Below are 16,474 nucleotides of genomic sequence, written 5' to 3'. Positions count from 1 at the left end.
GGGAGATGCAGAAAGGAGGAGGAGGAGAGAGAGGGAGATGCAGAAAGGGAGGGAGGAGGAACAGAGAGTCACAGGCCAGGACTGTGATAGCAGTGCTCTAATTAATAGGTTGTAAAAGCAGATGGAGGATGTGGATCGTCAGCGTCACTAAACCAACCCTCTGTTTAACACACACACACGCGCACACAAACACACGCACACAAACACACGCACACAACCCGGCCCACAGGAGATAAACAGAGGCTTGCGTTGGTGACAGAGACCATATAAGTATTACTGGTGCGTTCCCCTAAGTGTAGAGGATATTTCAACTGGTAGATCCCTCAGTCCTGCTGGGGTCCCCTCTCAGTATCAGTGCAGTGGGGCTTGTATACCCTGTAGTTCTGTACAGTCGTAATATGCTCCCTTGTATTTGACGTTCAGATGGTTAGGGTTAGGATTAGACCATTCAGTAGAAGCAGTATATTTAGTGTAGTAGACATGGTCTGTGTTAGTCGTCTGTGTACAGGACTCATCTCAGGGTTTGTAGGTGGCCAGTGGAGAGGCTGGAACTGTACCTCTGGATGTAAACCCCATTAACTCCTTTGACATTAGCTGCGAGGAGTGGTCTATGTGCTGAGTACAGGCTCCTCCTCCTCCCTTACTCTTCTCCTCTGTTTCTCCCTCCTTCTCCCCCAGCTCTTAATCCACCCCTCCCTGTCCTCCCCCCTCACCCTCCCTGTCCTCTCCCCTCCTGTCCTCTCCCCTCCCTGTCCTCCCCCCTCCCTCCCTGTCCTCCCCCCTCCCTGTCTTTCCCCCCCTCCCTGTCCTCCCCCCCTCCCTGTCCTCCCCCTTCACCCACACCCTCCCTGTCCTGCCCCCTCCCCCCTCCTTGTCCTCCCCCCTCCTTGTCCTCCCCCCTCCCCCCTCCCTGTCCTCCCCCCTCCCTGTCCTCCCCCCTCCCTGTCTTCCCCCCTCCCTGTCCTCCCCCCTCCCTGTCCTCCCCCCTCCCTGTCCTGCCCCCTCCCCCCTCCTTGTCCTCCCCCCTCCTTGTCCTCCCCCCTCCCCCCTCCCTGTCCTCACCCCTCCTTGTCCTCACCCCTCCCTGTCCCCCCAGCACCTTGACGGATCAGGGACCCTTCTCTCATCCTCTGGTCCTCACAGTCCTCCTGTTGCCTCCTCCTTCCTCCAGCCCCTCCTCCCCTCCTAAACCCTCCTCCCCAGCTTCCCCCTCCTAGCCTCCTCCCCCCAGGCCCCTCCAGCTCCCCCGTCCTCCTCCAGCTTCCCCTCCTAGCCTCCTCCCCCAGGCCCCTCCAGCTCCCCCGTCCTCCTCCAGCTTCCCCTCCTAGCCTCCTCCCCCCAGGCCCCTCCAGCTCCCCCGTCCTCCTCCAGCTTCCCCTCCTAGCCTCCTCCCCCCAGGCCCCTCCAGCTCCCCCGTCCTCCTCCAGCTTCCCCTCCTAGCCTCCTCCCCCAGGCCCCTCCAGCTCCCCCGTCCCTCCTCCAGCCCCCTCCTTCCCTCCTCTTCATACACACCTTCAGAATGAAACCTGACACACACCCTGCTCCCATGGGTCTCACTAGCCCCTGCCCCCCTGCCACGGGTCAGGTGTCTGTGTGTGTGTGTCTGTGTGTGTGTGTGTCCTGTGTGTGTGTGTGTGTGTGTGTGTGTGTGTGTGTGTGTGTGAGTGATCCATCTCAGGGGAAGCGGCAAGGAGCAAGGAGTTGGGGTTGGAAATAATTCTCCTTTCACCTCCCGCCATCTCCATCTCCCTCTGATCACATTCTCTTATCTTTCACCTTGCACCATCTCTCTCTCTCTCCATTCACACCCCCTCACTGTAGCTCGCTCCTCCTCTCAGTTTAGATATTTCTTGCCATAATGTAAGCCATACATTTTCCCTACCCTCTCTCTCTCTCTTTATCTCTCTCTCTCTTTCTCTCTCTTTCCCTCCTACCCTGTTTCTCTCTTTCTCTCTCGCTTTCTCTCTTTCTCTCTCTCCCTCCTATCCTCCTCCCCTCTTTCCATGTCCCTCCCATCCCTCCATCCCTCCACCAGCAGAGGTGTCAGTCCTCCCTGCCCTTGGTTCCAGCAGGCCTGGGGGATGAGAGGGCTCCGGGTCAGAGGACACAGTCCCTGGAGGATGTGTTCAGTCCAGGGCCACCAGTCCCCGCTCACCACCTGTGGTGCCGCAGCTCCTACGCACCACTTTGCGATGGCCGTCGACCCCTACTGGCCACACATAGAACAGCATCTGCAAAGTCACTCCTTCAGGCTCCGTGGCTAACCTGTCCCTCCACAGGGACTGTAACGCGACTGGAAAACCAGAAAGGACGAAGTGCAGGAATTTGAACACATTTTTCCTCATCTCTGCTTCGATCTCTCTCTATCTATCTCTCTCTCCCCCCCTCTCTCTCTTTCTCTTCACTTCTCCGGTATCCAGGCTTGTGTTCATGCAGAGAACAAGAGATGCTTGAATCAGCTAGCCCAGTGTAAAGGGCTCTCTGTGCCTCTCTGCTCTGTTCTCGGTCCTTCTCACAGTCAACCTCTGGACCCTGCACCAGAGCATCCCTTCCACAGGACACCAGCACCCATGGCACCCTGCTGCCTGAATACATACATAACATTCACCTCTCTCGCTCTCTCTTTTCCACTCTCTCTTTCTCTCCTACTCTCTCTTTCCCTTTCTCCCTTTTGCTCTCTATCTCTCTTTCTTTCTCTCACTATCCCCCCACCTCTCTCCCTCTACCTCTCTCTCTCTCTCACACACACACACACACACACACGCGCACACACACTCACACACTCAAGGGCTGAGACGGCCGAGAAGGCCATTTACACACTGTTGTAAATTACCCCATGCTCGCGTATTAAATATTCACAATGTCCAATTAATTATGTAACCGTGCGTAATCCAACACCAGTCCAGTAGGTTTGTGGTTGCCTAGTAACTGTGACTCATATTAAATGCCACCATTGTTGCCCGTAACAAGAGCGCCCAGTTTTCCCAGGGGGCACTGGGGCCTTGTGGTGGAGAGTAAATACACAGCATGTGTGTGTGTGTGTGTTCCGTGTGTGGGGGACCATATCATGCTAGTTGTTTTGAGGTTGATCACACAGGATAAACAAGCGCGACTGGTTAATAATGCAGGGATGTGACTTGTGCTGTGGTCTGGAGAAGACGTCTAATAGGACACGCTACAGGAGACTCTACACGGGAGGAGGTAGGAGGAGAGAGGGGGGAAGGGGGGGAGAGGAGAGGAGGGAGGAGAAGAATAGTAGTGAAGGAGCATAGAAGAGTAGCAGAGGAAAGGATAAGGGAAGAAGAGGGAGAGTGGAGGAGAGGAAGATGATAAGAACCTTGGAGAAGTGGAGGAGGAGAGGAGAGGAGAGAAGGAAAGAGAGAGTGAAGGAGTGGAGAAGCCAGGCTATGACTGCAACATTCCTATAGAGAAATAACCTCACAGCTGCGATGTGAACTAATCTACTCTGTATCTCGCCAATGTGTGATTCAATTAGGTTTATTTCTCTCCAGTGTCTAGGCATGTTATGAGACTGCCTGTCCACTTTCCACTACACAAACAATCTGTAGTTACCAGATGAATTCCCATGGATCTATGCTGTATTTGGACATGCATCTATCCAGCCAAGGATAGGTGTTCCATTCTGCTGTGAGAAGAATCCCAAGTCTTCCTCTCCATTACTTTGAAAATGTCCTCCACATCCTTTTTCCACACAACAACAGCAGACACAGGAGATAAAGATCACTTGTAAATATAGAATCTGTGTTTGTTACTCACCGCGTGTACGTGTGTGTGTGTGTTTGCGACGTGTTATGTGACATTTTGTGAAAATATCCTTCTATCTGGGGAACATCCTGATCCCGGGGCGTAGAGGTGGTGTGTGTGTGTGTGTGTGCTCGTGAACATTTTTGTGAAGAGGTAGTTGTTGTTCCGTTCTAAAATGAGATGCGCCAACGATGAAAGAGAGGGCGAGCTGGGAAGGCTGAAAGTAGTGTTGAGAGGAGGAGGAGAGGCAAAGGGGAGAGGAAGGAGAGAGAGGGGGGAGGGTGGTGGAGGTGGGGGTGGGGGTGGGGCGTAGGTGGTGGGGGTGGGGGTGGTGAGGGGTGGGGGTGGGGCGTAGGTGGTGAGGGGTGGGGGTGGTGAGGGGTGGGGGTGCTGAGGGGAAGCAGTGAGCACCGTGTGACCAGACCACAGTTCCTTCCCTGCCAGCCTGAGAACCAGGAAGTTGAGCTGCTTGTTCCTGCATTATTGGGACTAACAGGAAATGCAAAGGTCTTCTAAGGGGGATGGGGGCGTATGAGGGGTGGGGTGGGGAGGGGGGGGGGGGGTGGGGGGGGCTGAGAGAGGTGGTGGAGAGAAAACAGGGCGTGAGCGTATGTGTACTGGCGAACAGCCACTGTTTCAACACTGAAAGACCCACACGGGAATCATCGCTTTCTTGTGACCTGACGAGTCATCCAATCAAATGATTTCAGCCTCCATGCTGCCCTGGCGCATGTGGCTGGGATCAAACAGGATCAGTTCCTTGTCCTCCATCCAAGACACTCTGCTCAAGCCAACAAAGAGCATGTCGCCACAACTAGACCCCCAGACCTCCAGCCCCCAGAACCGTCCTGGTTGTTTCTCTCCCCCAGAGAGAGAGTGAGAGAGAGTGAGAGAGAGTGAGTGAGAGAGAGTGAGAGAGAGTGAGAGAGAGTGAGAGAGAGTGAGAGAGAGTGAGAGAGAGTGAGAGAGAGAGGGTGAGATGGAGTGAGAAACAGTGAGAGAGAGTGGGAGAGAGAGAGGGAGTGGGAGAGAGAGAGTCTGGGTCTTTGTCTCTCTGCCTCTGTGTTTTCCTGACTATGGAGGCAGCTGAGTAAATGGATGACATGCAGGACGAGCAGCTTTGGAGAGCGCCCTGCAGTGTGGGCTTCTGCCAAGCAAACACATCATAAAAATAATCAGTGCTGCCTGTGCAAACAGAGTGCAGGTGCTCAGACCCGAGGCAGAGGACAAGAGGGGTCCCCCACGCCACCTCGCAGGGGCCAGGGAGCAGCAGGTTGCCTTGGGAACCCCTCTTTGCTGTCTCTCCTCTTTCTCTTTCTACACTCCGCTTAATCTTCCACCCCCCTCCCTGTCACAGACACACACACACACACACACACACATGCACCGTCACACACACACATGTGCACAAGTATCTAAAGAGCACATGCATAAACAAAGTCACGTATGCAGAGACCAAGCCACCCCCAAGCAGCGAGGCCTACAGAGATAACCAGGCTGTTAAACAGGACTGAGCCACGCTTGCAGACCCCGTCATGTAAGATGGTGTTCGTCTGCACTGTTTAGATTGCTGGAAGAAATCAAATAAATCCAGTGTGTTTTAAAAGGGTGTTTCCTCTTTAGAAACGCGCATTTGTAAGCCATGAATAGCAGTGTTTCACACATTCGCTTGCCTTTCCCAACCCCCCAAAATCACAATGGTTTATATTTGCGTCTTGATTTTTTTTCCCTCTCTTTCTTCAGTCTTTGGAAGGTCAAAGGGACACAGGTCCCCCCCATCCCCCCTCTCGTTCTTCATCACATTTAAAATACCCCCCACCCCCTACACACAGTCTTTTTCTCAACCCCCCCATCCTGAAGTGCCTTCCCTGATGCAGACATGATTATATACAATACTAAGGGGGTTTCAGTGGGGCTGTGACCTGCGTTCAGGGCTGATTTCCTTTTTCGAGAGCAACTCATGGGGAGGCTGCCTCGGATTGGCCGAGGCTAGCTAGCTAGCACGCTGGCTCATCACCAAGTGAAATGACTCCACTTCAGAACCCGGACCGGAGCACTGTTCACATAGTAAATCAGGGAAATAATGATTAAGAGCCTGTTATTGTTCTGCAGAATGGAAGTAAATCAGAAAGTGGGTGAAATATCTGGATGAAGGAGATTCTGTTTTTGACCAAACACCCCACACCCCTCTGCTGTTAGTGGGCCATGGACATAAACCAGATATATTAGGGTTGTATATCAAAAACGTTATTGCACGATGAGGTTGTTTCGTTTTTTACTTCAGGTGATTAGTATGGTTTCTTGCAGCTTACCAGAGAACCCAAAATCAAGGATGCATCAAGAAATGACAAACACCTTATGAGTGTGTGGGTGGTCTGTTCAAGATTAGTCCTCTACTGCCCCTCTGTGGTTTCAGGAGGAACTGCATCCTGTATGGACAGTGTTGGTAATACATCTGGACATCATCACATTTTGAGAAGTTGAAATTCTGAACCCCATCCCAGCTAAATGATCACACAATGTCAACAGGAGACTGCCACAGTCTTGGCAAGCCGGCAAAACCACTCTGGAGGTGAAATATAGGATGAGACTCAAATGAACCATGTGACCATCAAGCCTCTCTAGACCAGGGTTTTCAAACCTTTTGGGACCAGGGACCTCTTACAGGGCTGAACATTTTCCAAGGACCCCCCATAAACACCCATTCAGAATACTGTTTGTGCTTTTAAATGGACACAATATGCTGGTTTTATTGGTACAAATGGTCCCCATCTGTAGATTATAATATATTTTTTCACTTTTTAAGGATACACATTAATTTAACAATACATTTTATAATTACATTTACGATGTTATAATTTATGGCAAATTATTTCGCTGACCCCCTGGCTGTAGTTCGCGGACCCCTAGGGGGTCTAGAACCACTGCTCTAGACTCCAGGATATACCTGCTGAGGAGACGGAACAGTCCGGAACACACACAGAAACAGAACACACACACGTATACAAACACAGGCACCCACTCTGACACAGACATACACATGAACACACGCACACAAACACATGTATGCATGCACACACACAAACCACTGTGTAGGTGTACTAGCTGGCGGCTGATTACACAGCCAGTTATTCAGGGTCATGTGAACGAGCCGGAGTGTTCAGGTCGTGTTTATTCTGCATGGTTTCCTATTGGAGACGGTCCCACTCACAGGAACATTAATGGTTTCCTCTTTCCCAGGGCAGGGCAGACGGGTGGGTGCTGCCAGCCCCTCCCAGCCCCCACCGCTCGCCCTCAGCCTCTACAAGGCCTCCTGTCCAGCCTCAACACATCCTCCCCCAGCCTCATCCCCAGCCTCTACATGGCCTTCTCCCCAGCCTCTACACAGCCTCCTCCCAAGCCTCTACATGGCCTTCTCCCCAGCCTCAACACAACCTCCTCCCCAGCCTCTACATGGCCTTCTCCCCAGCCTCTACACAGCCTCTACACAACCTCCCCCCACAGCCTCTACATGCCTCTTTAGCCTCTACACGGCCTCCTCAGCCTCTACACAATCGCCTCCCTCAGTCTCAACAGTCTCCCCCAGTCTGTATACACCGATAATGTTGTTGATGTTATTTTGCACGGCTATCAAAACAGTCAAACCCCAGGTTGAATATTCAGATGTGTGGAATAGCTGTTATGAGCTAGATTCAGAGATCGAGACTTTGCCATTTAGAAGGAGCTTTGGTAGCACTTTAAGTAGGAACACTTTTACAACACCAGATATGTTGGCAGAAGTTCACAACGATGAAGAATGAGTATGGATGTTAGCTGACCTGTAGGTGTAGAGGTGAGGAGGTGTAAAGGTGAGGAGGTGTCGAGGTGAGGAGGTGTAGAGGTGAGGAGGTGTAGAGGTGAGGAGGTGTACAGGGGAGGAGGTGTAGAGGGGAGGAGGTGTCGAGGGGAGGAGGTGTCGAGGTGAGGAGGTGTAGAGGTGAGGAGGTGTAGAGGTGAGGAGGTGTAGAGGTGAGGAGGTGTAGAGGGGAGGAGGTGTAGAGGGGAGGAGGTGTAGAGGGGAGGAGGTGTAGAGGGGAGGAGGTGTCGAGGTGAGGAGGTGTAGAGGTGAGGAGGTGTAGAGGGGAGGAGGTGTAGAGGGGAGGAGGTGTCGAGGGGAGGAGGTGTCGAGGGGAGGAGGTGTCGAGGGGAGGAGGTGTACATTTAGTCTTTTTTTTTGTCATTTACATTTAGTCATTTAGAGTGTGTAGAGTGTAGAGGTGAGGAGGTGTAGAGGTGAGGAGGTGTCGAGGGGCTTGTGAGGGTGTCTCCAGCTGCAGGTGATCCACATGGAGAACTCTTATGGGGTATCGATGGCTCCCTACCAGCCATACCTGGATCAATGGATCCTACCTCCCAAGAATCTGCCCTCTGGGTGGTCTGGGAAAAGGTTTCACCTCCCTCCCTCCCTCCCTCCCTCCCTCCCTCCCTCCCTCCCTCCCTCCCTTCCTCCCTCCCTCCCTCCCTCCCTCCCTCACCAGGGTAACACCCTCTCACCTCCAAATGTAATGTTTTGTTGCTAATTGGATAAAAACAAACGGTTCTGATTCCAATGCTCTGCTCCCCAACAGTCTACCCAAAGCACTTTACATCTTAATCCAGCGTTTATAATCGTACCATGGCAACATTAGCATAAACACAATGCCATGTAGACCAGAAATGTATTACTGTCGAAGAAAGGAGAATATGAGTTTGCACAGACAAACTACCACACAGACAGCCATTCAACCAACCAGCCAGCCAGCCAGCCAGCCAGTTATCTAGACAACAAGACAGTTAGCCATGCAGCCAGCTAGAACATTTATATTGTTTTTTTTTATTGCTGACTATGTTCTGATTTGTATGTTGCTTTGGATTAAAGTCACTGATATTATTCTTAATTTTTTAAAGCTAAATGTTTAGAATGTGAAGCTGGATATCTTCATGAAGCTTCCAGCTCCCTCCCAGCTGTGTCTGTGATTGGCCCAGCCCAGTGGTGTCTGTGATTGGCCCGGCCCAGATGTGTCTGTGATTGGCCCGGCCCAGCTGTGTCTGTGATTGGCCTGGCCCAGATGTGTCTGTGATTGGCCCAGCCCAGCTGTGTCTGTGGCCCAGCTGTGTCTGTGATTGGCCCGGCCCAGCTGTGCCTGTGATTGGCCCAGCCCAGCTGTGTCTGTGGCCCAGCTGTGTCTGTGATTGGCCCGGCCCAGCTGTGCCTGTGATTGGCCCAGCCCAGCTGTGTCTGTGGCCCAGCCCAGCTGTGTCTGTGATTGGCCCAGCCCAGCTGTGTCTGTTGCCCAGCCCAGCTGTGTCTGTGATTGGCCCAGCTGTGTCTGTGACTCTGCCCTGGCCCTGCTACTAGCGGGGAGGCATGAAGACCTGGGCTAATGACATGTCGATACAGCCCTCCATCCGTCCTAATCAGCTTCTAATTGAAAAAGTGATGGATGGGCAGGTTTGATTTCTCTTGTCTGAATGCTATATGAGGGAGAGAGGAGGGAAAGACAAAAAGTGAAAGAGAGAAAGAGAAGGGGGGTGGAGAGAAGAAGAGAGAAAGACTGTGCGTGCTGACACTGTCGTAGGAGAACGGAGTGTTCCTTTTTTGGCAAACAAAGACCGAACATGTATCATGCGTCTACACCCCTGCCTCTCATTCTTCCTCCATCGTGAACGCGTCTGACTGACTCGGTGCAGGCGGAGGCAGGGAGGAAGGGATGCCTGTAGCCTATTTTCAGACTTCTGATTGTACAAACAAAAGAAAAAAGCTCACAGACAACACTGTCCTGCTGCACTCTCCATATCAGACAAAAGGGATTGTTTAGGGGAGTCAGGTGGCTGAGCGGTTAGGGAATCGGGCTAGTAATCTGAAGGTTGCCAGTTCGATTCCTGGCCGTGTCAAATTACGTTGTGTCCTTGGGCAAGGCACTTCATCCTACTTGCCTCGGGGGAATGTCCCTGTACTTACTGGAAGTCGCTCTGCATAAGAGCGTCTGCTAAATGACTAAATGTAAATGTTTACGTGCTCAGGGATGGCCTCAATCACATCAGTGAATCCTAAACCTCTGCCCCCTGCCTATGTAAGCACACTAGCAGTCACGCCCAACGCACCAGCACAGAATGCTTTCTGTGTGGATGGCTGCAGTATAAAACACAATCACACAGATGGATAAATCACCCAGCCTACCACCAGCTGGGGTGGTGAAGAGATGGCTGCAGCCAAGCCTGGGTGGAGGAGGAGAGAGGGAAAAGGTTACAGAGTCCTGCTCTGTTAATTGTCTTGCAGGTTTTAATGAGGATCCAGGAAGAAGGGGATGAAGGGAAGAAGGATGGAAAGACAGGAGAAATGAGGGAGAGCTGGGTGCCAAAATGTCACATGTGAGAGCACCCCATCTACCTTGAGTGGAAATGTCAGGCCAGTGTACCACTGCTTTGTGTGCTTGAGAGTGTGTATGTGTGTCCACTGCAGCCTGTATGCAGGTTAATTTCCACAGGGTAATCAGTGGCTATGTCTTGTTAACACTGACCTTTAGTCTGTGAATGTAATTACTGGCTGTGACCTCCTCGGGAAGACACACAAACACATACACTCACACACACCCACACACATACACACGCACAAACACCACACACACTTACGCTCACATAAATACACACGCATGCATACAGACACACAAACAAACACACCCACATGCACACTGTCTACTGTGGGCGGGCGCATGAAAGCAGGACAGTCTTGTGTTTCCAAGTCAAAATGATGCACCACTGTGCGGTTTTATTAATCCGGGAACCCAAAAACCCTCAAATATGCCATAGTGTGCAATACCAGCACATCTCAACAGGGGGCAGTGCACATCAACCTGTCAGAGTGCAAGAGGCATTGGAGACATCCTGTGTTGTATTCTCATCCACAGTTCAGGAGATGAGGAGTGATGACAGCTAATTTATAGTAGATTTGAATTTGACGGCCAGTCTTGCCCTGCCCAGCCTCTCAGCCTCTCAGCCTAGACGAAGGTGACCGTGTTATTGAATGCACACGGGGGGAGTTGAGCGGTGTGGGGTGAACACGGCAGAGCCTCATGAGAGTGAGCTTGCATGTGTCTGTACGAGAGTGCTTTATGGATGGAGGGAGAAAGAGAGGGAAAAGGAGAGTGCAAAAAAGAAAAGAAAGTAGTGCTTGCAAGTTATACTTCTCTGTCTGTGTGCTTGTGAGTTGTGCGTGTGGTGTTTGTGTGCACAACACCCCTGACTCTGGCCTCCATCAATCATTTCCGGCTCTGCCAGCCTGGGTGGACCACGTCCGGGCAGGGGCGAGGAGAGCAGAGCCCGCTCCAGTCATTGTCTGCTGGCTCCCCGAGTCCAAACAACCTGTCACACGTCCTGATCCAGAACCAGTCCTGAAGCCCCACTCATAAATCAGCCCCTCACACACTTCTGAAGGACAAAAGCAAAACGAAAGACAGACCTTCAGTCTCGTCCAACCACTCCCTGCTTCATGCAAGGAACGTAAATGTGTTTACTTGTTCTTCCAGATTTACCGAGGAGCACAACTAACAGCACATTAATCATATTCATCTTCCACCGTGGCGTGGTGAAGGCAGCGAGGCTGGCCACTGCACACTCGTCCCTGCAGCTCAGGAGAAGAGGGATGGACAGTAAGCTTCAGTGCGAGGCTGATAGCCCCAAGGCTGCATGTACAGCAGGGAACAGACCCAGTGTACTGTCCCCCTAGAGGAGGAGGTGGCGGGTGAGCTCTGTCAGAGGCTCCGCATGTGTAAAAATAACGCAAATTGTTCTGGAAGCTACTGTCGGAAGGGAGCTGAGGGTTAAGATAAGAATCGATGGTGGTTAGGGTTAGGGTGATTAGGGTTAGGGTGATTAGGGTTAGGGTGGTTAGGGTTAGGGTGATTAGGGTTAGGGTGGTTAGGGTTAGCATGATAAGGGTTAGGGTGGTTAGGGTTAGCATGATAAGGGTTAGGGTGGTTAGGGTTAGCATGATAAGGGTTAGGGTGGTTAGGGTTAGCATGATAAGGGTTAGGGTGGTTAGGGTTAGGGTGGTTAGGGTTAGGGTGGTTAGGGTTAGCATGATAAGGGTTAGGGTGATTAGGGTTAGGGTGGTTAGGGTTAGGGTGATTAGGGTTAGGGTGGTTAGGGTTAGGGTGGTTAGGGTTAGGGTGATTAGGGTTAGGGTGGTTAGGGTTAGCATGATAAGGGTTAGGGTGGTTAGGGTTAGCATGATAAGGGTTAGGGTGGTTAGGGTTAGGGTGGTTAGGGTTAGGGTGGTTAGGGTTAGCATGATAAGGGTTAGGGTGATTAGGGTTAGGGTGGTTAGGGTTAGGGTGATTAGGGTTAGGGTGGTTAGGGTTAGCATGATAAGGGTTAGGGTGGTTAGGGTTAGGGCGGTTAGGGTTAGGGTGGTTAGGGTTAGTGTGATAAGGGTTAGGGTGGTTGGTGTTAGGGAAAACCATTACCCTCACCTACCACAACCGACCCTTGCTGAACCGTGATGATAGATGTAGGTCAGCAGGGTTGTGGATGGAGAAATTAAGTAGAATTGGAGGGATGATATATTTTTTTTTGATATCTAGCTCAGACACGTCACTAACACCCTCTCAGCAGGGAGACCATGGCGTTCCTGAAAATAGCACGGAGCGCGCCCACACCTCCAGAGACTGGATCACAGACAGGAGCGGTAATTGCTTCTGAGAGTGTTTTCAAGCTTACACTTTTAAATGAATTCTTAATTCGGTCGTCAAAGGCTTCCGGTGCCTCGAGAGGCGTCGTTTTGGAGAACGCAGCCTGCCTTTTCCCCGAGCTCTGGTGATGGCACAAGCAGTTGGAAGCTAGCAGGTGACACCCGGGATGAGTCATGGAGAGGTATACTTCACAGTGGGTAAACAACGCAGTATTGTACGAGAGGTGTAGTCTGTTTGCTTTCAGTCACAGTGCAGAGCCATTGCAGGGGGATAACACTGAGAGCTATGCTGCAGATTAAAAACAGTATTCATTAGTAGAAGCAACAGCTGCTGCTGCTGATTGTTCAGTATTTGCTGTTACTCAAAAGAATCAATGCTCATTATAGGGCCTCGAATGTCTATCATCAGACCAGAGACAGCGGAAACAAGGCAGCAGTGACACAGCAGATACACAGCCGACAGAGCGGACACAACACACAGCAGAAACACAGCAGACACACAGCCGACAGAGCAGACACAACACACAGCAGACACACAGCCGACAGAGCGGACACCACACACAGCAGAGACACAGCAGACACACAGCCGACAGAGCGGACACAACACACAGCAGAGACACAGCAGACATACAGCCGGCAGAGCGGACACAACACACAGCAGATACACAGCAGAGACACAGCCGGCAGAGACAGCAGAAGACCTGCCGACAGGAACGAGAGGATCCCTCCCAAAGCTGCTGCAGGTTGTCGGCTGTTTTCCCATCAGCCTGGAAGCCCGGCTCCCCACTGCACTCATTAGCCCCATGCACGGCGGGGGCTGGGGATCAGACACACACACACACACAAGCATGACACACGCACAGACACACACACACACACACACAAGCATGACACACGCACAGACACACACACACACAAGCATGACACACGCACAGACACACACACACACACACGTGCACACACACACACGTACTCACCAGGGGCGTAGCCACGGGTAGGCCTGGGTAGGCACAGGCCTACCCAATTTGTTCTAAGGCCTACCCAAAAACGAAAATATCTCAGAAACATTATGCACCGGGTGCACATCGCTAAGTAAATAAGTACAAAAATCTGAAAAGATGCCTATCCATATTTTTCTAGGCCTACCCAAAAATATTATTCTGGCTACGCCCCTGGTACTCGCACATATATTTCACACTGTACAGGGAAAATGTGTTCTGTGCAGATTGTCTGTACTGTCCAGATGTAAGAGGCCATCCACCCACACAGCTACTGTGTGCTGGGAGCAGCAGGGAGCTCGGTGTGTGATGTCTCAACCAAGCATTCACAGATCCTGTAGCCATCTCTACTATTCAGATAATTGGTGCAGGAAGAGGGAGAAAGAAAGAGAAAGTTAATGCTTCCTTTCGTTTAACCCTTGTGCTGCCTTCGGGTCACATGATCCAAAGGTTCACAACGAACCATCGTTGTGTTTACCCAATTTTACCCAATACAAAAACAAATAAATAGCATTTTCTTTTAACTTTCGCAATGTGGGGGCCTGAGACAGCCCGACTGTTAAAAGAAAATTCCTCACTTTGTTTTTGTATGCGATAAAGTTGTCGCAATACGACGGTGGGTCACAATGACTGATGGGTCAGAATGACCCGTAGATAACGCAAGGGTTAACCCATGAAGATTGGCTTCACACTCAACTGCAGAACTTTGCTTTCAGCTGGATCTCCTACTTCATCCTCTGCCCCCTGTCTTCCTGCCCTCCTCTGCCCTCCTGCCCCCTGTCTTCCTGCCCTCCTCTACCATCCTGCCCCCTGTCTTCCTGCCCTCCTCTGCCCTCCTGCCCCCTGTCTTCCTGCCCTCCTCTACCATCCTGCCCCCTGTCTTCCTGCCCTCCTCTACCATCCTGCCCTCCTGCCCCCCGTCCAACTGTTCCCCCTCCCAGCCTCCTGCTCTCCTCTGCCTTCCTCTGGGCCCTTTGCCCTGCCAGCCCCCACGACCAACACCACCCCCCACGACCAACACCACCCCCCAGAAGCCCCCACCCCCCGAGCACTGTCCAGTCACCGCCCCCCACCCTCCAGCCTCCCATCAGCACCCCCAGAAGCCTCCGGGGCCCCCCCCCCCCGCAAGCCATGCCAGCACCTCATGTCACAGTACATCAGCAGCCTCTAGAGTAGAGAGTCTCAGAGAGGAGATTTACCTCTCTTCACTGTCTCATTAAATCCAGAGGAGTTAGCCTTTTTCTTCTCCTCTTCTTTTCACAAACACCTCAAAGTTCCCCGGTCTGATAAATATTAGCCTGTCAGCAGGGAGAAAGGCTCTGACAGGAACATTTACTGCTCAATGAAAGTCTTTCCCATTGTTATGGCATACTCTTTATACGGCAGCATGAAGCTGGGAGGGTTTGTTTACTGTTTGGCCAGGAACAGGCGTACCAGTATGCCTGGTGTGTGATACATTATATGAAATGTCTGGATCAGCAATATAAACAGCTGTCCTTAGGAAGTATGACAGATGTCAATATGATGGATGAACTGTGAAGGCTTGGCAATTGGAGATGCTGTAAGTCTTTCTAGTGTGCTGTGAGAGTCTTCAGTTTGACTGATTAATCGATGACTATGCATTTAGATGTAGCGTGTACAGTCTGCATTTCAACAGTGCTGAGAGATCAAGGGCAGTACTTCAATTTCTTGCCTTTAAATCCATTGGGATTTGAAACGTCTATGCCCCTACTAAATGCTCTTTCTCAACTGACTACAAATCTAATTGAATAATTGATGGCACTTCAACATCCATTTTCACTTAATCAAATTCTCTGGAAGAGAGAGCACTTGGGAAATACAAGCTCTAAAACGTCTTTCGTCCAACCCCATTTTCAAAATCCTTACTAATCTGTCAAAACGGTTCTTGTTGATGCAGGGGGAAAGACCTTGTCAGAAAAGAGTTCCTTCAAACAGAGACACGAGGAGGAGAACAGGTGCCACAGAGACACAGGTCGAACTCTCTCTTCTCCACGGCAGCTGGGATCAGGTTGGAGATCAAACTGAACTGAAAATGAACGTCTGGGTGGAACGAAAAACACAACAAAAACGACAGAGGAGAATGTCTGTCACCTTGTGAATGTGACTAGACCACATCACGCACAAGTTTGAGCATACAAACACACACACTTGTACAAACACACTCCCTCACTGATGTAGAGGAGGAAATGATCCCTGCCGCCAAGTCTGACCCCTCCCACACAGCAGGAGAAGACAGCCTACTCACCACGGTAGTGCTGCTGCACTAACATCTTCTCGGCTGGAGTCCACAGAAATATCACGGCTCATCCCGGGAAGCAGGGGAGTCCTGGGTCCTCGTGCCCGCGCTAGCTGCTCTGAAGTCCCTGGAGCTGCATGTGGTCACAGCACTGATGCTCAGGGCAGAGTTGCATGTTCCTGCTGTTGTTGGGGTTTTGTGGTGTGAGTGGTGAGATCATTCTCATGACAGGGTGGCAGAGAGACAGGCAGGCAGGTTGGCAGGGAGACAGGTTGGCAGGGAGACAGATATTTGTGGGGGGAGGGGGCTGGTGACAGTAGCCCAGCACCCTATAACCTTCCTCTATTTAACCCAGAAGGGAGACAAATGCTCTGATTGGTTCTGGCGATAATTGAGGTGACATCGGGAACTATAGACTGAAGAGGGAGAGACAGAGAGAGACAGAGAGAGAGAACCTGAGGTCAGCCGATGTTGCTATGGAGACATATCTGAGGTTTTTCTATCTTTAGTACATCAAATTCCCATCACTTCTGACCTCTCTCACTTGTCCTCTCACTCTCTCTCTCTCTGCTCTCTCTCTCTGTCTTTCCTTTAACTGAGAGTGGGACATCGTATCTATCTGATCCACAGCTGGCCAGGGTGGAGAGGACAGCGGTTCCATAGCACATAAACAGACAGCTAAAGGCTTCCATCCTGGTCTTCCGTTGCTGTCCAGCGTGTGTGGACTGGCTGGTGTTAGTGCAGGCG

This window comes from Osmerus mordax, chromosome 8, assembly GCF_038355195.1.
Source record: "Osmerus mordax isolate fOsmMor3 chromosome 8, fOsmMor3.pri, whole genome shotgun sequence".
NCBI lineage: Eukaryota > Metazoa > Chordata > Actinopteri > Osmeriformes > Osmeridae > Osmerus > Osmerus mordax.
The sequence above is the reverse complement of the archived record's forward strand: the minus strand, read 5'-3'. Positions refer to the sequence as shown.